This window comes from Cyprinodon tularosa, unplaced genomic scaffold (genome assembly GCF_016077235.1).
Source record: "Cyprinodon tularosa strain WSP-4 unplaced genomic scaffold, ASM1607723v1 ctg1068, whole genome shotgun sequence".
Lineage (NCBI taxonomy): Eukaryota > Metazoa > Chordata > Actinopteri > Cyprinodontiformes > Cyprinodontidae > Cyprinodon > Cyprinodon tularosa.
This window is the reverse complement of record NW_024037858.1, coordinates 61,860-84,164: the sequence shown is the minus strand read 5'-3', so window position 1 is coordinate 84,164 and position 22,305 is coordinate 61,860. Positions and strand designations below refer to the sequence as shown.

The 22,305-nt window shown below is 41.2% G+C and overlaps 1 long non-coding RNA gene across 1 annotated transcript in view; it reads left to right on the top strand.

The window, feature by feature from the left end:
- Positions 1-4,313: 4,313 nt before the first annotated feature.
- LOC119785501 overlaps positions 4,314-22,305 on the top strand; it is a 50,638-nt gene continuing 32,646 nt past the window's right edge. Inside the window, exon 1 of the long non-coding RNA XR_005281044.1 lies at positions 4,314-4,606. This is a non-coding gene — a long non-coding RNA (uncharacterized LOC119785501). The remainder of the gene's footprint in view (positions 4,607-22,305) is intronic.

Below are 22,305 nucleotides of genomic sequence, written 5' to 3'. Positions count from 1 at the left end.
CTTGATTATTTTTTTACGTTATTACATCATGTTCTGTAGACTGCTGGTTTCCCTTGAACAACTAAGTAGCGCAGACGCAGACGAAGCAGGACCTTTCCCTGCCTGTGGATCGCAGATTTTGCTTTTAAGTCTGATGGATGTGTCCATGTGAGACAATGAATATATAAATGGAGGGAACTTGGAGATGACATCCTTTTAAAGGAAAAGTCGCTCATATTCAGAATTCAAACTTCTGAAAGTTCTTTAAATCTGAAATGATTCCATCCTGTTCAATAAATGATCAGAGTTTTTAATTCAGAGTAATTTTCATGTGAATGTGCTTTACTGGAGGCATCCATGTTTGTCAAAGAACACTACTGCCACCTACTGGTTAGTGGCGTCACGGTGCGGTATCGGCTGTTGATCAAGTCCCAGTGCTGTATCTGGTGTTTGTCACAACGCGCTATTATCCAAGTCATCTTGAAAACATTCTTCTTCCAAATGTTGGCTACATATTACGGGTTTTTTTCCTCAGGCCACCCTGGTGAGGGAGTTCCTGAGGGTTTAACATGTAGTGATCCCCACCAGAGTCTTCAACATCTCCACCAGCCACCTGTCCGCCCCAACAAACCTCCTGGGTCTACAGGGCCCACCAGGATGCGGCCACTCCTATCTACCCAGGTATGCTTAAATTGTGGGACCCCCCTCCCAGACCCTGACCAGTTTTTGGCCCACCTGTGGCCCTAGCCACCACAACCACAGTCCACCCACCTTGCTAGAAGCTACCCCTAGCTGTTGCATAAGCAGCCACACAGCATGGAGTCATGCAAGATAAAACCACTTGATGCTGGTCTGCTTTTATCCTCTCTAACATAGAAAGGATTCCCCCTCAGGAATGGATTTCTGGGCCCAATGTCAATCAGAGCAGATGGTTGTAAATTACTATCTTTAAGAATTATGAAATTGTGGTTCTGCTTGATCTGACTTTTTGTTAAGTGGTATTTTTCCTCTCCACTGTTACTACATGCATGCTCAGTTTTAGGGATTGCTTCAAAGTCAGCCACATAAATCAGGTGACTGTCCACTGCAGCTACATCCTCTTTCAGGAGTGAATTCTGCTAATCAGGGACTGGAAGCTCTGTTGGTTTACTTAGATAGAAAATAGAATAATTCAGATTCAGAGAGAATATACAACTAATCTGTAAACCTTGTATATTTCACTGGCAAGTTATTTGCCACAAAGTTGAAGTTTTCTTCATCTGCAAAGAGCCTCCAATTAGTGCTAAACTAAAGGACTATTCTCAGTTTTTTAATGAGCAAATCAAAAAACGGGTCAGATTGACCCAGTATTCAAGGTGAGACAGTGGGAAACGTTCATTGAAACAAGATATGAAGTTAACTGATGCAGAGCTGTGGACCTGCAGGCTGCAGAGGCTGCAGGAGGGGGGGGCACCTCATCACTGACACTCTGGAGGCGCAGATGCAGCTTGTTTGGCTCCTCAAAGCAGCAACCTCACTGAGCAGTCAGGAATCCAATCCAGGTGAGAAAAACAAATCAGACAGGAAAGTTGTGGGATCCAGGAGTCCGCAGGGTCAGGGGTTCTGATCCGATCAGGAACAGACAGATCCAGAGTTCCAGGAATCCTGAGAGCGTGAAGGCAGGTTCAGAGTTCCATGAGTCCAGCAGATGGAGACAGGCAGGCTCAGTGGTTGAGGGACAGAGAGAAGACATGGTACCAGGATAATTGCAGAACTTTCAACTGTACTCCACCCAGGAGCCACGACACGACCAGGAGACGAGACAAACTCCAAAACCCTCTCAACCCATTGGTCTCCGGGGAAGGGAACACAAACCTGGGAATCCCTCGAACTAAAACTAACAAACAAAAATAAACGAATATAAAGCAACAGATGCAGATGCATATTTTCAAGGCTGCACTTAAAAAAAAAAAATTCCAGAGAGCTGTTCCACACGAAATTTCTTTTTGTTTTACACTTGTGTAAACAAAATGAGAAATAAATCTGTCTAAGGTGGATATGATGAGGAATGATTAAGAACCAGGCAGAGTCAGGCAGGTGAATGAAGTGAACACTTAAGGTCACCTATCAGGGGTCAGCTATCATGACAGAGCAGACCAGATTTTACATCTGATATAAAATATATGATCAGACCTGAACCACTGAACGGAGACGGTCTTTAAAGCAATAGTCTACAAAAAAAAGAAGGATTTTAAATTCTTAGTTACTAAGAGAACATCCTTAAAATGAGTAAAATTAATCCCACATTTGGACAAAAACCTAAACTGCATCGCTCAATATTAAAAACAGATTCTTCTGAAACTTTTCTTCTATTTGGGAAAATTGTAATTCTGTCTTCTTCCAATTAATTCAGCCAATTCTATTCGGTTTATCTCTATAGCTCCAATTCACATCATGTCATCTCAGGTCACTTTCCAGTTCACCAGAACATCCAGTCAGATTGATTCAAAGTTTTCTATCTAAGGAAAACCAGCTGATTGCATCGACTCATTGACTCTTCAGCAATCCCTCACACTAAGCATGCTTGTAGCGACAGTGGAGAGGAAAAACTCCCTTTGAACGGGGAGAAACCTCCAGCAGAACCAGGCTCAGTGTGAGCGGCCATCTGCTGAGGCCCACTGGGGTTCAAGGAGACAGAAGCAGACATAGAAAAAGAAGCATAGATGCAAAAGGCAACTGTCAACCAGCTCCACAGGCGGCCCCGTCCAGGAAACACACAGCCAGGCAGACGAGCTCCGAGCCAGCTCCCATGTCAGAGGATGAAGAGAGCACATCCAGTTAGTCACAGTCAGAGAAACAGGACTACACTGGAAAACAGGCTGATCTCCAACATCTAGAAACAAAGGTGTTGATGGCAGCAGCACAGCTGATATTTCTCTCCAGGATGGAGTCACAGCCAAACAGGAACAGACCAGATGAAGCTACTATGAGAAAAAGCAGAGAGAGCAGAACGTTAGAGATTGAACTAACAGATTCTGCAGAGTGGGAGAATAGAGATAGAATGAAGCAGAATGATGAAAAAGGGGTCCCTATGTCCTCCAGCAGTCTAAGCCTATAGCAGCATAACTATAGAGATAGCTCAGGATAACCTGAGCCACTCTAACTAGAAGCTTTATCAAAAAGGAAAGTTTTAAGCCTAGCCTTAAAAGTAGACAGGGTGTCTGCCTCACGGACTAAAACTGGTAGTTGGTTCCACAGGAGAGGAGCCTGAGAACTAAAAGATCTGCCTCCCATTCTACTTTTAGAAATTCTAGGAACCACTAGTAAACCTGCAGATTGAGAGCGAAGTGCTCTGTTAGGAACATAAGGAACAATCAGATCTCTGATATCAGATGGAGCTTGGCCATTTAAGGCAACACCAAGATAATTTACTTTTATTATCTGAAATCAGTTTAATCCCATCCAAATGAAGTGACTGGCTAATCAGTTTCTTTTTCAGAGACTCTGGTCCAAAGACTATAACTTCTGTTTTGTCTGCATTCAGAAGCAGAAAGTTAAGAGTCATCCAGGTTTTTATGTCTTCAGACATGCCTGTAATCTATGTAATGGGTTAGCTTCATCTGGATTATAGACAGATATAGCTGGGTATCATCAGCATAACAGTGGAAATTAATCCCATGCTGTCTAATAATTCTACCAATTGGGAGCATGTATAAAGTAAAGAGAATTGGTCCTAGCACTGATCCCTGTGGTACTCCACAGGTAACCTTTGAGCATGAGGAAGATTTATTATTAAGCTTGTGATGAATTCAGGCGGTGAATGTTTGGGTCTGATGGACTAATGCTTCTTCACACTCATCAGTCTGCATCATTATCAGCAACAGAAATGAAAACAAGTGTTAAACAAAATAAGTAAACATTTCTTAAATTAAGTGTAAATAAGAATTAAAATAAGACGATTTGTTAATATGCAGTTGAAGTAAGACAATGCAATTGTTTTTCATATTTGAAATTTAAATTTTCTTGTTTCATTGGCAAAGTGTGTCCTTGACCTCAATTCTAGAAAACAATGCAGCTATTCTAAGAAAAAAAAATTCAGATGTACATTTTTTTTTACATTGGATTAAAGATGAAAAGCAATGAAATACTTTATTGTTTTTTTTCCTGCCTTTTTGTTGAAGTCGTTTCATTGATATTTTCCTGCAAGGTGGACTTTGGTCCCTCATTCCTGGGGGGTGTAAGCAGTGAGGGAGGGGGGGAGAACAGGGGAGGAAGTGATCCTTCATGACTGAAATGTGCCTCCTGGTTGTGGGCATGCCCAGTAGAGCTCCCCTCGCTGCCTGAAATCCAGCCTCTAAATTTGAACAGGAGGGGGATGAGATGACGGAGCAGACTTTAGCTGCTGCTGCTGCTCTCTCTGGTACAGTTCCTCCTCTCACATGTCAGTGAGGGGAAGTGCTTAGTTTTCTGCTCGTAATAAAGAGTATTTTGAAGAGGAGGCTGCAGGATAGACAAACTTCCTCCTCTGCATTACCTGCACTTCTACCTCCAGGGGAGCAGACAGACCAAGTTCAGATGCAGCCAGCAGGGAGCTGGAGAGAAGACAGAGAGACGGGCTGAGAGCTGCTCCACTTCCTGCACTGCACAGGTCAGTAAAGCTTAACAACTGCTAAATCATCCTCCTAATTCCACCTTTTCAATCCCTGCTTGAACTTTTTTATCAGTTTATTTCCTGCTAACTTTGCTCATGATCCCATAAAAGCAGCGTTGTTGTTGGGAGGGTTTTGTTGTAAAGAGGCTGCATGACATGAAGTGTCCTTTCTGCAGCAGCCGACCAGCAGTGGGGGTGCGGCTGCCCCCACCCCCAAGGTGCTTTATGTGGGAGCTGCTCCAGCAGATACTCTCTGATATGAGAGAAACCACGTGGTTAAAGAGGAAGGAGATGCAGATGGAGGCTGGGGTCCTGCTCTGCGGGTCAGGCAGCAAAGAACCATGAACTTTCACCCTGAGGGGATCAGAAATGTCTGACTTCCCTGTGGATTGTCTTTTTCCTGATCAGATGTTGAGAAACTTAACGAATAATGACCTCAGGTGTGGTTTACAAAGAGACATTTCCATTTGAGATCACGTTGAAGCCCACAGTCCTTATAACTCCTGGACCGTCAGCTTCTCACTGAAAGAAAAGACAATTGGAAGAATTTTATCGATTCATTTCCTTCAGTCTTTGGCGCTCAGACCTCGGCAGAAAATATTAGCGCTGAATTTTGTTTGATATGCTTGAACAGGAGTTTCCCCGCAGGCCTGAAACTGATGGAGGAGTGGAGATAGATTAGGTTGGTCAGTCTGTAGACTGCTGGTTAGTGAGACGGTCTGCTGAGCTTTATGGGGAGATCCTTAAAGACTGCGTGAGCTGATACTAGAGCTTCCCTCAGGGACCTGGAAGATGGAAGTCCAGTTTGGATAACAAAGGCTGAGAGAACCTGTCCATGATGAGCAAGCATGGAGCGACAGTGGAGAGGAAAAAAACTCCCTGTTGGAAAGAAATCTCTGGCAGAACCAGACTCAACATGGCGGTCTTCTGTTGGACCGATTGACCTGCGCTCTGGATAGCAGACAGAGACGTGGATTGGAGACCTTTTTAGATGAAATCTGGATGCTGATTGGGAGGGATACTTCCATTGAGGTGCGGTTCAAAGCTCATTTGTCGGCGTCGGAGGCGGATGAAGGAGAGAATCAATTAATTCAGTTGAACTTCTGCCAAGACTCCAGTTTTAAGAAAGTTAAATTATTACCTGCAGAGTTTCAACCAAATCAAAGTTTTACATCCAGTCCTTCATTCCAGCAGCCCTGAACATCCCAGTCAACATTTCTCCCATTAAAACCAGAAGCTCCCTATTAAATGTCAAGATTATAATTTTTTTGGTTGCTGTTTTTCTTTAACTAAGAAAGAAACTCACTTTTAATCTCAATTGGATTTCTCTGGTTGAATAAAATAATATATTGTTATAACAAAAATTATTTGAATAATCTAACTATTTTGATGATATTGATATGAAAATAATAATTATTCCTTATCTTTTGTTACCAGCAGTGGTGAAAGCATGTCCAATGTTTGTCTTTTCAGAAGCTTTTAGAATATTTAAACCTTTTAGAAATAAAAAAGATCAAATTACTGTTATATTTATTGTTTTACTTTCCTTCTTAATTAATGAATTAACCAGATTCGTTCTGATCCCAATTAACTGTCAGTCCATCACTTGATTGAATTCATCTGATCTTCATGTTCATTTTGTTAAATCTGGCTTTAAGGGTAGAAATAATGAATGTCATTGTCGTCCTTCCCTCGGAGACGAGCAGAACTTTTTTGTGTTTACCGTTGCCGGCGTTACTGCCGTCATCCCTGACATACCGAACATTCTGACACTCCGCTCTATCTTCCATGTTTTTATGTTTTTAATCCTTCCCCTCAGATTTCAGCGCTGAGAAGCAGCAGCAATGACCTCAAACATCTTGTGATTTTTTTTTAACACAGAATGGCTTATTGCCTGTTTCTGGAAATGCAGTTTTAAAGGATTTATAGCAGATTTCCAGTCAGACTCTGACTGTAAAATGATGCAGCTTATATTTAAAGAAGCCTCTATAGAAAATAGCTCTTCTTTAGTATTTTTTCTTATTGTAGGTAAGAACTTATCTAAATCTTTTCTATAAATAACAGCTGTTAAAATTATAGGCAATACTAGGCAGCTGCCTAGGGCCCCAAGTTCCTGGGGGCCCCATAAAACTCAGTTTACATGTATGTTTAATCCAACTATTCCTTATTTCTGCACATTAATTATGTTTTTGATAAAAATCCTTTGGCTAAAATGCCATCAGAACGCTGATAATATTAAGTGTGTCTCAGCCCCCCCCTTCAGTGTCCACCATATTGGATCAGTCCATTTGCTGCACATGTTCAGAAAGGTCCAAACAGACAGCAGCAAACCATTTGAAAACAAACCATGCAAAGAGCAGTGTTGCCAACTTAGCGCTTTAGTCGCTATATTTAGCCACTTTTCAGACCCCTCTAGCACTTTGATTTCTAAAAAGCTCCTAGCGCCAAATCTAGAGACTTTTTTCTGCTCCTGGAGACTTTGGAGACAACATCTAAAAGCAGCGAACTCTGCTCTCCAGAGCGAGTAGATTGGTAACCCCGCCTCCTGCCCTCCTCTATCTTGTCTGCTGTCATGATTCATGCAGCTATTATTTCATCCAAATGAAAAATGGAGAACAGAGAAGCAGATCATGGCTTGTCTACAGTGAAAAGAAGGACTGGGTTATTTACTTTGGCCTTTTTGGAAACACAGGAAGGAGCAATCAGCTAAGTGAGCTTAGTGCTTGGAAAAAATCTTTCATTCCTTTAGAGACAGCATGAAAAGTCAGCTGAGTACAAAACATAGAGAGGAAAACAAGAAGAAAAGGGACAAGAAGAGAGGGACACAACCTAGAACGGATAATGGATGTCTATTCTATTAACATTTCTCTATCTGGATAATGGGTCTGTTTCATGTGTTGTCTTCTCAGTTCAGAGGGCCCCTGCCTGTCTTTGCATAGGCCCCAAATTTCCTAAATCCACCCCTGATTAAAAGCGACATTAAGTGTAAATGGACAATACAATCATTTTTGGCCATAGTTGAGAAAATATGTAACAAAGAGATCAAATTAAGGGCAGCTTATTCGGTTTTAAAGCACGGTAGGCTTCAAAGTATTTGTGCAATAAGTGCATGGTTGTTTGCCAGAAGCGGTTCTTTGTAGCGGCGCTGTGGCTGTGGCAACTGGCGGAGCTGATTAGGCTGCTTATACCTCGGCCGTCTGGAGTTCATTTGTCCGAGCAGCAGGATGACTGCCTTCATTCTTAGAAACCCGGTTCCCATGTGTTCCTGCCAGGCTCTCAGCCCCGATGGCGCATCTGAGGCTCCGTCATCCATCACACAGCGGGCAGCCATGTTTTACTGAAAGGGCCGTGAACTTGTTACCTCTGCTGGGCTGTGGGCCTGAATGTCAAACTCATTTTTCTTTTCTTGTGCTGCCTTTATTTCCCATCCCCTTCCCACCATTGCTGGTGTACTGGAGTAATTGGGCTGCATTCAGAGCCGGCAGGTTGTCAGTTCAGCCTCTGAATAGAGAAATCAGCTCGGAGCCATGATTTCTCTTTGACCTCGCTCGCACAGCTCCCTCCCCAGCCGCCCTCTGGGGTCGTGAGGGGTCATCATGGTGACTCCTGCTTCTCGGCACAATGTCAGAACATCCATGGTACATTATCTACAGTTCCTCAGCTGGCCCTGAGCTCCGTCTGTAGTCTATTCTTTCCTGGGGTCTCTGGATCCAGTCTGCTCAACATGGCAGCCTGAGGGGGCTTTTATTCCTCCAGCAGAATTCAATCACTTGTCTTTCTTTCTACCTCTCTGCTGAGAGATTCAGAGTTTAATGAGGGAGGCGAGATAAAGGCCAGCTTATGGTTTGCCGGATGATGGAGAGGCTGCCTGTTTTGTTTCTGTTGGAGGAGGCACATTGTGAGCGCTCATGTGAAATGCGTTTTTTCTAACCAGAGGAGAAGGTGATGGAGATGTCTGAGAGAATGTCTCACAGAGCAGGGGTCATTAAAGTGTCAAAGGATGCAGCTCTTCACATATTCCTGTTCATTTCAGAGACGTCCAGCCTTACAGGGCGCCGAGCCCAGACAGAGGAAGCTTCGGCAGCCAAAGGCGTCTACTTTCTGCTGGGTTTTGGGATGATAAAACATGAATGCTTTGATTTCATCATCTGCTCCCACACCTGCAGCGCCGCGCATCATTTTAACGGGATTATCCTCTTACGTAAACCTGGGTGGCGTGGACGCCGCCGGTGTGGGAGGACATCAGGCTGGATGTGAGGAATTTCCTGGCTGACACCGGATCACGGGGTCGTTGTTTGGAGGTTGGCGGCAGGTCAAAGTCTGCGCCATATATCAGCTGTCAGCACGTGTGTTTGCTTTAGCAGCAATGCGGGCGTCAGCAGCGACGCAAGATTCCTCCGTCTGACATCACACACAGCAGTCAGAGTGGAGGGGTGGAGGAGTTCATCCGCTTTATACATGCCACCTCACACACTCACAAACACACACATCCTCGTTCTGCTATATGTAGTGAGGACCATGTGTTGACTCCCATTGATTTTCAGTCATTTTCAACCATTTCTATTCCCTAAACCTTTCAGACGTGATGTGATGTGAACCATTACCAATACCTCACCCTAACCCAACTGACAACTTAGCCCTGAACCGACCTATTAGCAAAATAGCTTGTGAGGACCAGCAAGATGTCCTCACTTTGCAACAACTGGTCGTCAATTTGATGGTGAAATTAGAAAAATGGTCCTCACTCTAAGGGCTAGACAAGTACACACACACACACACACACACTGATCTTGTGCCTTTCTATCCTTACAAAGTCTTTGCAATGACTTTCAGTCATTTTCCGTTAATTTTTAAAAGCTAACCTTTATTATAAAATGAATAGAATAGAAATGTCCCCACAGTGGGGGAAGAAAATGGGCAAAGGAAGGCAAACAGGAAGACAACACAATGAAAAAAAATATCAAAAAGAACAAAAATCCAAAGCTCTAAATAGATGACAGCAAATGGGAAAAAAAAAAAAAACCCAACTAAAAACAAATGCTAACCCCCCCATCCTTGCTACTATCATGCAGATTAGAGTGCTTACGCTCTTCACCCCCACCAGCTGGTTCGTCCTGAGGGGAAAAAAAGGAAACGGATTTGGAGAAATATGAACGTTTTATTTGTACAAAACACAATAGGACTGATGGATCAATAAGACATTAACATAATCACTCTGTGGAAGTGAACTATAACTTATGAACTAAATAAACTAACTTTTTAAATATATAATTCTCCTAAATCTCTCTTTAAAATACATTTAAACTTTTGTAGAAGAGATTTATTTGAATCGCCTCCTAAGCACTAATCCTTCACCATCAAGTGTCACTCACAGCTGTGGATGGCTGGGGGGGGGGTATAAACCAGAATGGCACGGCTTCTTCTCTACAATGGAAAAGGAAAGCAGTTGTTGCTATGGCAACACAGTGACGCGCCGTGTGTGGCTGTAGCTCCGTGGCGCAGGAAGACATAAAACAAATGTGTACGGTTTGATAAAACTATTTAAAAGAGGATCTTCCATTTTGAATTAAATAAAAATAAATAATTTTTCTTATACCTAACTTTTGATTTTCTGTCAGTGTGACGAAGATACAGCAAACCAGCGGAACTTACATTTGGAGGAGCGTGTTTCCTCTACTAGAAGGTTACACTCGCTGCCAAATTCCAGCGAAGAAACAACTGATGCAGACTCGCTATCTAAGGGCGGGATGGTCCACTGGCCCCACCCACTATAGGGTTTGGGACGGTGTAGGTACCAGATCTGATCAGACCCTGTGAATCCAAGTGACGTTGACATAATTGGCTAAACGTTGCTAACCTGACACCGTCAGATGGATTTGCTCCGCATATCTATCTGGAAACCTTCCATTGAAGTAATTTTGGGAAGGGGCGAAAATACTGGTTAGCTGATTGGCCTATGTTGGTGATAGACGGGCCAAATAAACCAATCAGATCAACGAAGCATATGACGTACTAACAGAGCGACGACGAAAACACAACCACAAGCCAGGCTACTCTTGCCGAAACCAGTCGGGAGAAGAGCAAAAACATCTTTTCCTCTGAGAAAAGCCTCCAGAGCAGTGTTTTGCTCTTCTTTCAGTGAACAAATACTTTGTAATTCCCATAAAACTTGCTCGATAGCCACGCTAACGCTAGTTTCATCGGCTGAAGCCGCCATGTTTTTTAGACTGAACTGTGGCGCTTCTCGTTGCGTCACACCTCAACCCGCCTCAAAGCCAACGCTGATTGGACGTTCGTTTGGTGAAAGGCTCCAAATTTTCTTTAACGGAGAGTCTCCAGACTGATCTGCGAGTGAAACCTTGAAAGCTCGCGAGATCAGGATGGTCTCATGAGGCTAGGAAGTTGGAGGGAATTTCACTTGGAGTTGGAGGGAAGTGGGCAGCCGTTCAGCTGGGGTTTGACAGGGAAGGACCATTTTGAATGGCTGCTACTGTAAGAAAATGCAAAATATTGGGAGGAGGGTATAGTGATGTAACTAATTACCAAAATAAAATTGAGTATGAGGGCTGCCCAACTAAGGAGCCACAGTGCTGCAGCTCTTAATAAACTTAATAAACTTCCTTAGAAGTTTAAGAGAACAGGAAGACCAGAGTGCATCAGACTAGGCCACACTAAAAACAAAGAATGATTTCGATGTTTGTCATCTAGATTTTAGGAAAAAATGTCCAAATTCTCTATAACATGGTTTTACTGCTCAGTTGTAATCTGTTTTAATAAAACAATGATCAGTACAGCACCACAGTTTTAAATCTTCTTCATTCATCTGCTGCATACCTGTTCAGTTCTGCACCTCCGGGAGAAGTCAGGTAGAATCAGACGTTATTACATGTCTGTAATATTTGATGTCAGATCTTAAGGTTGGTTTTTGTCATTTCTGAGTAAGATATGAGCAGGAAAACATAATTTAAATATATCAGATGTGCCCATGTTTTTGCCTCTCAGCTGACTGTTATTAAAGCCAGGGACAACTCATGCTTCAGAGACTCAAGGTTTAAGGCAGATAAGCTCAGATAAGCTTTAGAGTGACCTTGTGGAGGTAGCAGGGAGCTTTTTAATGAACAGGCGGGTTTTGTGTTTGTAACCTTGATACTGATTATTTTTTTTCTTCCAAGAAGTGTTTTCTAACTTTCTTATGTTTATAAAGCATTCAGTAAATGTGTGCCACTGGAGACCAGATGTGAACCACTGCTGGATGTATTGCATTTATGACATATTCACAACATAAAAAGCAGGCTTTATGTTCCCAGGTTTACAAAAGATAAAAGAATGAAGGTTTTTAATTGGAATACCAAAGAACAACGCGAAATTAAATAAAACCTCAGATCCTTGAAAAGACTGTGAATTGCGTTGAAGTTTCAGGCCAAGCATTTACTGTACTCCGCTCGGCTGTTTGACACGTTTTTCTGTTCAGTGCCCTGTGTCAGGAAACAGAAACAACTTCTTTCATTCTTATTAAATATGCTGGTGGTGTAATTTTATATATATATTTTTTAAAGCTTTGAGGACAACAGCTACTCTGGATGAAAACACCCCAAATGAGTGGGGGGAAAAAAATAATGTAATAAATTACATTTTTCCAGGTCATTGGCAAAGGATGTGTGATCTGGATGGATTAATTAATATCACTCCAGTGGTTTTAATTTTAGGAGTATGAAACAAAGTCCTGCTCCCATAACAGGACATGTTGATTAAAGGAAAAATCTGTTCTGCAAGGAATAACCAATGGATCATTATTTATACCTAAAACTAATACGTTTGTTGTGATTTAATGAAATTAGCGTTAATCAGAAAAAAAAAAAGAATTATTTTAGTCGCAATCACTGAGTCTTGGAGCGGCAATTTTTGCCCAAATATAGTAACCCTTCCTTTCTGCCATCTTCTGGCAGTGACGTCTCGGTGCGGTAAGCCTAGTGCCATTCTCGCCGCTTTACAAGCTAAATCAATGGGAACTAGGGATGGAACGCCCATCCTCACAACCTTCTACAGAAGCACCATAGAGAGTGTTCCGACCAGCTGTCTCTCTCTGTGGTGTGGAGGCTACAAAGCCTCCGACTGGAAGAACGTGAGGAGGGTGGTGAGGACAGCAGAAGGAATCATTGGGGCTCCTCTTCCCTCCATTAAGGACATTTCGTCACAGCGCTGTGTGTCCCGAGCCCGTAATATCATCAAAGACCCCTCATCCCCCCACCATGGACTGTTGTCCCTGCTTCCCTCTGGGAAGAGGTTCCGCAGCATCCGCTGCAGATCCACCAGGTTCTGCAACAGCTTCTTCCCCACTGCCATCAGACTGTTGAACCTTTGATCCACAAACCGAACTCTGCACCTATTGCACATTATCGGGCATCAAATGCCGCTGAACGTTGAACTTTTAGCCCTTCAAGTTCATCTCATTTCTATTCTAAATAACGCATTTTTTGCACAAATGCCTATCTGCACTGAACCATTGCAATTTGCACACTGTCTTTATCCTCTGCACTGTTTACACTTTGACCACTGCTGCTTTTTTTGTATAACTCGTGCCATTTGAAATATCAATGCAATGCTCATAAGCTGTATGTAACGCAATTTCGTTCTGTATGCACTCTGTGCATACAAAATGACAAATAAAGAAGTCTAAGTCTAAGTTTATGAAAACCGTCCGAACCGTTCAGTTCGACTGCCTCGGTTCGGTTCGCGTGTGTTGCGTTCGGTTCATGCGCTGCTCCTTTTTCTCATAGGCGAAGCGTTTACACTCCAGAGCAGAAGGTGGCGGTACTGCGACCAAAGCCAACCACCAGTAGTAAACAAGAAGAAGAAGAAGCGAAGCAGCGTAGCCGGGTGTAGCAGAAAAAAATCAGTTGTTGTGGAGAATTGTGTGGGTATGGCGAGTGGGAAAGAACAGGAGTTGGAAGACGCGCCAGCAGCACTTTATAGGTCTGCTGTATGGGACCTCTTTGCATTTAGAGTGACCTACGATGACGGCGGAAAGAAAGTTGTGGATAAAAGTGCAACAGTGTGCAAGCATTGTGCAACACGTTTTGTTTATGCTAACATCAACATGACCAACATGTCAGCTTAGAGATTTTCCAAGTAATCAACATATATCGAACCGAACCTAAAAGTGTGACACGAAAGCGAGAACCGAACCGAACCGTGGATTTTGTGAACCGTTCCACCCCTACTGGGAATTACTAGACACATCTGCAATCAACAACAATTATTGAAGATTTCCAGAGGACTTCACCATTGAAATTCACCAGAGCTATAGTGAAACTGACAATGCCCACGTGCATGGCAGCTGGATGCTGGAATACATCGGGTAAAAGTGGAAAAAAAGAGTTATTCCACCTTTCTGATTCCTGATCCTCCACGGACGGGTTGGTCGTTGGATCGCCAACTTGAAGAGGGAGGATTTGCCATCGAACTTCTGGCCAGAGAAAAAACCCGTAATATGTAGCCAACATTTGGAAGAAGAATGTTTTCAAGATGACTTGGATAATAGCGCGTTGTGACAAACACCAGATACAGCACTGGGACTTGATCAACAGCCGATACCGCACCGTGACGTCACTAACCAGTAGGTGGCAGTAGTGTTCTTTGACAAACATGGATGCCTCCAGTAAAACACATTCAAATAAAAATTACTTTGAATTACACTGATCATTTATTTAACATTATGTAATAATTTCATATTTAAAGTACCTTCAGAAGTTTGTACTATAAATATGAGCGGACTTTTCCTTTAAGGTAGAAGGGCAACACTACCAGATGTGTGGAATGAATTCTCCACTACGGATAAAACATATTTTCCTTTGCTTCTAAAAAATCTACCTCTATTGAGGCAGTGATAATGTCAATGTATTCCAGGAAGGTTGGGAGAATGTTCAGCACAAACAGGAACATGAAGAAGTAGAAAACACAGCTGTTTACAACTGTGCGACAGTCATTTCTTTCCTGGAGTTTTTCATCAATCTGTTGATAGTGGTGATATTTATGAGCGAAATCACGGGATGTGAAGATGTTCACATTCGGAAACCTGTGGCAGCTGCTGCCCACTCCACATGTTTTACGTTTGGTTCCCGCCGCATAGTTGCGAAGGCTGTGTCCGACCGTCCACCCTAACCCCTAATTCCCTCCATCACTATATGGTGAACTCAGTTAACTGACCGTTCGGACGGATGAGCACGACTTTTCTCTCCCAGTTGGTCATGTGGGTCCGCCTCCCCGGCCGGCGTCATCTTTGTTTCTTGTCGCAGCTGTGACAACAAATCCCATAATGCTTCGTGAGGATTCTTCTCTGCGAAAAGCCTTTTTGGATATATCTACTTTTCCATCTCATCTAAAATGGCGTAATCACTATATAGTGCCGCAAATAGTAGTTAGGGCAGACATTCAGAAACAGCCGAATTATTCGTAGGTGCTCTGTGAATGGGAGGAACGGCTCCACCCCTTTGGATGGGGGTCGTTTGGCTTCTTTTGTTATTGTGCAATGCTATAGAAAGGTAAAATTCTATTTGCATGTTTTCTAAACTAAAACCAGGCTTTGTTGGGCTGCTGGATAAAACCTGGAACTCAACACTATTTCTGACATTTTGAATTGAAAAAGCTTCCTGGATGGAAGAGAAACGTCTTCAAACTTGGAAACAAAGTCCAGTGGATTGATTTTTTTTAAACTTTTTTTGGAATGACTATAACCTGGATGACTGAGAATCTTCAGCAGCACCTGTTCTTCCACACCGATTTATTAAATCCCTAAAGCTCTAATTACACGCTGCCGCCAAAATAACTACCTTCACAAGTCGAACCAGTTTTTACCATTTGTTGGGTTTAGGTGCACTATCAGACTTTGAGGTGACTGATTAACAAAGCAGAGATTATTATAGAGCTGGTGCCTTAAAAAGGTGAAGTGTTGTTGAATTAAATCCTTTTAATCGTTGAAAAGCCTTTTGCTTAACTGCTGCTGCGCCGCTACTGACAATGGCATAAAGTAAAGTCATTCTGGCAAGTTAGCAACACTTTTATACAGGGATTTAGTCAAAACCAACTTGGCAAATTCTTCATTCTGTTGCTTTTTACAGATTTGAGAACCAGAAAGCAATTTTCTAAAATTCTCCCTTATGTAAAATCACATTGTTTTTATATGTACAGTACATATATAAAGTATGTTTAAACTTGATTCTTTCATATTTCTAAATCTGAAAATACTCTACATGCAAATTTGAGATAATCCAGAGGAAATAATCTCTTTGTTTCTCTCCCTCTTTTCTGACCACACTTTCACAGTATTTTTCTAATCAAGTGCTCTGCATAGACTCTGTTTAAAATTATTTCCTTGTGTTGTAACTTTCTAAATCCAGACCTAATAATTGTGTAACCCTTTCATCTGAAAGCATGAGTTCAGGGGATCCCTTGGATTGCGCTGCTTTGTAAATTCCCCCTTAATAGTCTAACCGGCAATAACTTTGGTTCCTCAAAATGTACTTATTGCATCTCCAGATCATTGACTACATGCGCCTCCAGTAAATAATCTATAATCCTGGATATGGGGACTGTTAGTAAAGTTAAGCTAAAAATTACGAGCAATATTTATGGTTAGCATGTTTAAAGAAGAAATAAGGGGTTACATTTTTCCATGTCATTTTTTCGTTATATCATTTGTTCATTTATAAAAATCTAAGTTCCGAACTAAATATTAAGATTTTCCTTTAAAACATTTGTCAACAAGCAACATATTTTTTTCCAAAATTATATATACATATATATATATATATATATATATATATATATATATATATATATATATATATATATATATATTGAATTGAGAATTTAAGTAAGACGCTTTGCCAATGGAACTTGACAATTTATATTTAAAATAAGAAAAAAACAAATGTGCATATTATTGAGTAAAAATACTCATTCTGTTGGCAAATCATCTTATTTACCTACTCAGATCGCGGGTTATTACACTTAATTTAAGAAATGTTTACTTATTTCTAGATCGTTTTTGCAGTGTATGCATATATACACTTAGTTGGTTAAGTATATATTTAGCTCCAAACTAAATACTTATATAAAAAAAAAAAATATTTAATTTGCAAATGAAATATCTAGTTTGTTAAAAAAATATTTAGCTCCAAACTAAATCTAGTTCTCCCCACTAAATATTTATTTAGCAAACTAAGTAAAAAAGTAAGTAAAAAAATGACTTGGAAAAAATAAGCTCCTTATTTTCTCTTAAAACACGCTAAATAGCCCAAAATATTTATCTTAAATTTTGACTGCTTAACTTTACAAATGGCCCCCCATACCTGGATGCCTTTTTATAAAATTAATATTCTTATTTGATATTATTACAAGCAAAATTAAAAGAACCTAAATTGTTCTGGAGATTCTGGAATTCATTTATTTCTCAATAAAGATAACATCTAAATATATATAAATATATAAATATATAAATCTAAACATCATATAAATCCACAAACATGAAAGTTTATTAAGATCAGTTCAGATGCAACCTGTAAATGACCCCTGATATTATCTGCCCTTTGACTGGATTCCAGAAATGTATTTATCATAGCAGCTACTATGCAAACACACTGCAAATACATAAACAGCTAGCAAATACATACAGTATAGCACTGCAAACACAAAATTCACACATAAAAAAACACAAAACATGGATTATCAAACACAAACACGTGAAAGCATAACAGTAGGAAGAAAAATGCTGCAAATACAAAAACCAGCTGCAAACAGTTACCCGATATCGGGCAAAATAATAACGCATTTTATCGGCCTGCACCAAAGTCTCTGATATTAGCGTACTGATAAAATCCCTCCGCGTCTGTCTAAGGTTCATGTCGCCCACTGCTTCTTCATCACTGGGTCAGTTGTTCTCAAACCTATAACCTTTGTTCTCACTTTGTTAGTTGATCAAATCATTTTTTTTTTACATTCCACACTTTAAAATAAATCATATAAGTTTGCATTGTTCTGCTTATATTGTATCAGGTCTATATTTGTATTATATCGGAAACCATATCGGAAATCAAAATGTTGTACCGGGACATCCCTACTTTTTATATTTTATTTTATTTTATTTTTTCATTTTTATTTTTAATTTATTCTTTTTTTCCCCTACTTTTTACCAGTCAGGCAGGACAAAGCTTCTTGTGTTTGGAGTGAAATGTTTAGTTCCAATTAGTGCTGCAGTTAACTATTATTTTGCAAATCAATCTGTGGATTATTTGTCAGATTAATCGATTAATAATCAGTTAGCCAAAGGTGCCTTAAAGAAGACCTTACACGAAATTAAACTAGATGAAACTCAAACTTTTCCACTTGAGGATTTCTGGATAGAGAATATTGACAGATCAAAATGTTATTTATCTTAAATACAGAATGTTTAAATCCTGGTATAATTCTGCTCTAAGTGGGTTTCTCTGTTTTAGAGCCTCTCCGCTCCTGTAAACAAATAATCGATTACGACATTAGCTGACGATTATTTCAGTAAGCGATTAATCACGATTAATCCAATTAATTATTTCAGCCCTAGTACCAATTACATCTTTGTTCTTTGTTACATCCACTTTTTAAAAAGAAATGAACTTCTAGGTTCATTGAGTTCATTTGTTCTCCATGTCTCCTTGGCTGCCATGTCTGTTCATTTTAGTGCCTTTGGTATAAAAAATGTCCTCTCTCGCCTGTCTCACACGTACACACACTTCCTCTCAGCTTCCTTTCTGTGCCGAGCCGTTAAGAAGCATCGACTGTGCCTCTCTGTATGCACAGGAAAGCGAGGCATCTTTAGCAGCGGTGAATTATCGTCCTGTGAGAAAGAGATCTCCCCGGTAAGACTAATCTGTCTAGATCTACGTTAGATTGGTAAAACACTGCTCTCTTTGTGAATATGTCCATAAAGGCCTGGAATCTAATGTTGCTAACCGAACCTACAATGTCCCAAAAAAAAAAATAAAAAAAATCCAATGTAAATGTTGCTGATTCATAGCGACAGTTTAAAAGTTACTACAAAATAATACTTTATGGATATTTTGTCCAGGACACGGATCCTTGAGCATGTTAGCTGTTCAGGTCAGATCTATTCTGACCTGAAGAGGTTCAACACTGTTTAACTGCAGAGTATAATCACAGTGGGAGCCGGATCTCTAAGAGCAACTTGGTCCCATTGTCTGCAACTACCGGACTTATATCTGACTTAGACCAAAAAAAAAAAAACAGCAAAAAAACAAATCTGTCTGGAGCCGCAACAATTTAAAAGTCTTCTATCAGCCTCATATGGCAACATGGGCTCTAAGTCTATTAGCCCACTATAAAAAAGGATTACATGGGTTTAAATATATAATAATCATTCATACGACGGAGTATTAGGGCCACACATGAAGAGTAAAAATATTTTTGCCACGACGAGATTAAAGTCGGCATGTCGACTGTAAACTCGCCATTTCGAGAATAAAGTTGAAATGACTGACATGTTCTCAAATTCAGAACTGCGAGCCTGGGTAAGCATAGGGAAAGACGTTACGTTATTATTGGTAGGCCACCGCTTCCTGTAATGATTATAAAGTTGCAGCACGTCAAAGACTACCTTCACTCTTAAAACGCAGACTGCAGCTGTGGAACGCGGTTGCTCTTTTCTCCAAACGCAGCCACGATATATCAACTTTATTCTCGAAATGGCGAGTTTAAAGTCGACAGGGCGAGTTTAAAGTGGACACGTCGAGATTAAACTCAACATGACATTTCAACTTTATTCTCGAAATGTTGAGTTTAATGTCGACATGTCTACTTTAAAGTCGACACATCAAGTTTAATCTCGTCATGGCAAAAATATTTTTTCTCTTCATGTGTGGCCCTAATATACGACGGAGTACGACGGAGTATTAGGGCCACACATTAAGAGAAAAAATATTTTTGCCATGACGAGATTAAACTCGACGTGTCGACTTTAAAGTCGACATGTCGACTTTAAAGTCGACATGTCGACATTAAACTCAACATTTCGAGAATAAATTTGAAATGTCATGTTGAGTTTAATCTCGACGTATCGACAATAAAGTTGAAATTAGTTCAAGAGAGCCAACCGCTGCACAGGATACATGCACAGAATCCAGAATCAGACATGCCTTGTATAGATGATTTGGTCAAATTGTACTTTCTGTGATGATTATACAGTTATACAGTTGCAGCACGTCAAAGACTACCTTCACTCTTAAAACGTAGACTGCAGCTGTTGAGCGCGGTTGCTCTTTTCTCCAAACTTTGGAATGTCGAGATTAAAGTCGCCACGATATATCAACTTTATTCTCGAAATGGCTAGTTTAAAGACGACACGTCGAGATTAAACTCAACATGACATTTCAACTTTATTCTCGAAATGTTGAGTTTAATGTCGACATGTCCACTTTAAAGTCGACACGTCGAGTTTAATCTCGTCATGGCAAAAATATTTTTTCTCTTCATGTGTGGCCCTAATACTCCGTCGTACATTCATGATTAAATGTTTATCCTGGAGAAAGTGTCCCATCATGTGACTCTGCTGTACCATATTTGGTGCTTTAAGTTTAAATTCCATTACAATATTAATTTTTTAGGTTTTGTTGCATTAATGAAATTAAAGAAATTAATAAAGAAATATGAATTTGGTGTTATTTTTATTTTGAGGATTTTTGGGGGGAAAGAAATGGAAGAAAGTTCCCATCCCTGCATCAGAGCTCTACCTGTTCCATGTATGAATAGTTTTCTATGTTTGTCACCAAACTAGCAGCAGTAGTGGAGTTTGGACATGGAAACTACTTCTTAAATCTATCTTTGCTCTCCTCTAATGTATCCAGAAGTTCTTTAATCGCACTTTTTCTCTCCCTCCCAGTTTGGTGGTCAGCTGCAGATTTAGCCTTCCCTGGAAATGCCTTTCCAAATTTCTCTTTTTATTATTTCGGGGAGTGGCAGCCTAGTGGTTAGGGCATAGAGCTTGGAAACCTGAGATTGTGAGTTTGAAACCCAATCCAACACACTGACACTATGGCTCTCTGAGCAAGACCCTTAAACGCCCAATCACTGACTCTCTGGTTTAACAGTTCAGTCAATCCTCTCTATCTTAGGCAGGTCCAGCCGATGCACTGCCAACGAGAGACGGCCCTGAGCCACCCAGAGCATCCCAGATTCAGGCTGGACTCCCATCCAGGGCAGGGATTAAGATCAGACGGGAGTAGTAATGGAATCCAGGAGTCAGAAGTCCGTTCAGGGGTTCAGAACAGATCCGGGTTCCAGGAATCAATCAGAGCGAGAAGGCAGGTTCAGAGTCTGGTGCGTCGAGCATCCAGCTCAGACAGAAACGAACCTCGGAGGCAGAATCCAGGAAGAGTCCAACCGTGGTTCAGGCGAACAGATCAGGCAGGGACAGACGGGGCCGGTGAGAGAGAGGGAACGGAATCAGGAAAACAGAACCAGTAGGGAAACGCTGAAACGTTCTCACCACTGGTTACGGAATCACTCGCCTGAGGACACTGGCTTGGAAATAAACTCCTCACTGGAACATGAACCTTGGAAATAAATCTAAAACTGACAGACAGGACACTAAAGGAGGCAAACAGGGAGCAAATATCAAACAATGATCTGGCCATGATAGCTGGAACTGAGCGCAATATAAGGGCAGCCGGCAGGTGGATGAGATGAGTGATGATTAGGAGCTGGGCAGAACTAGGCAGGTGAGTGAAACTAGCAATTAAAGGTATACTATGCAACCGGTGTTGATTTTCCAGCGAGGCTCCCCCCAGAGGGCGAAAGTAAAAGTGCACTGTCGTAAATATGCTCAGCTGTTCTCCTGGTTTCTCCGTCAAGCCAGGCGCGGTTGTTTTGAGCTTAGCAGACAGGCGAACGCCACGAATCACTATGTCTACTGCGGTGAGTGACTATTTTGAGTTTGAAAATTTATCATGTTGTCATACATTATTTGTTATGCATGTGTCTAAATAACAAAGATTGTAGTTAGCCAAGTTGGAGTTTCCCATACATTTATCCGACTGTCGGACGACATGGGCTTTCGCTGTTTTCTCGCTGGTTCCGCCATGATAACTGCACAAATATGGCCACTGCGCTAGCAGCGAGCATGCCTTTCACTGGGGACGTGTAGCAGTTCTCGCCGTAAAGCAAGACCGACTCTCGCGATGCACGAGACTTCTGAGCCTGTGGGTGCGGGCCGGGGGCTCCTGCAATTGCAAGTACGGTATTTCCCCTACAGACCACCAGGGCGGCCGAGAATACCTTTTTTCGACCTGAAATGACTCATTTAATCATCCAAAACGTTATGGAACACATTAATTAACTGAAAAATGTTGCATAGTGTGTCTTTAAGGCCAGCTATCAGAGCAGATCATCAGCAAGTGATTTGCTCCTTTCTTCTCTGAATCCTCTTATCTCATCAACTACCTTCCTTTTTTCCCTTTGGGACCCATGGCCTGAGACACACCCACCGCTTTGTTTACAGCAGCCACCTGCCTGGCGCCACCCCAGGAAGAACTGCGGTGACGCTAATCTTCTTTGACAGAAATGTTTACATTTATTGTTTACATTCTTTTTATACACATATTTACAGTATGGCTATGTTTGTTTGACCTCCTGCACACTATATTAAAATA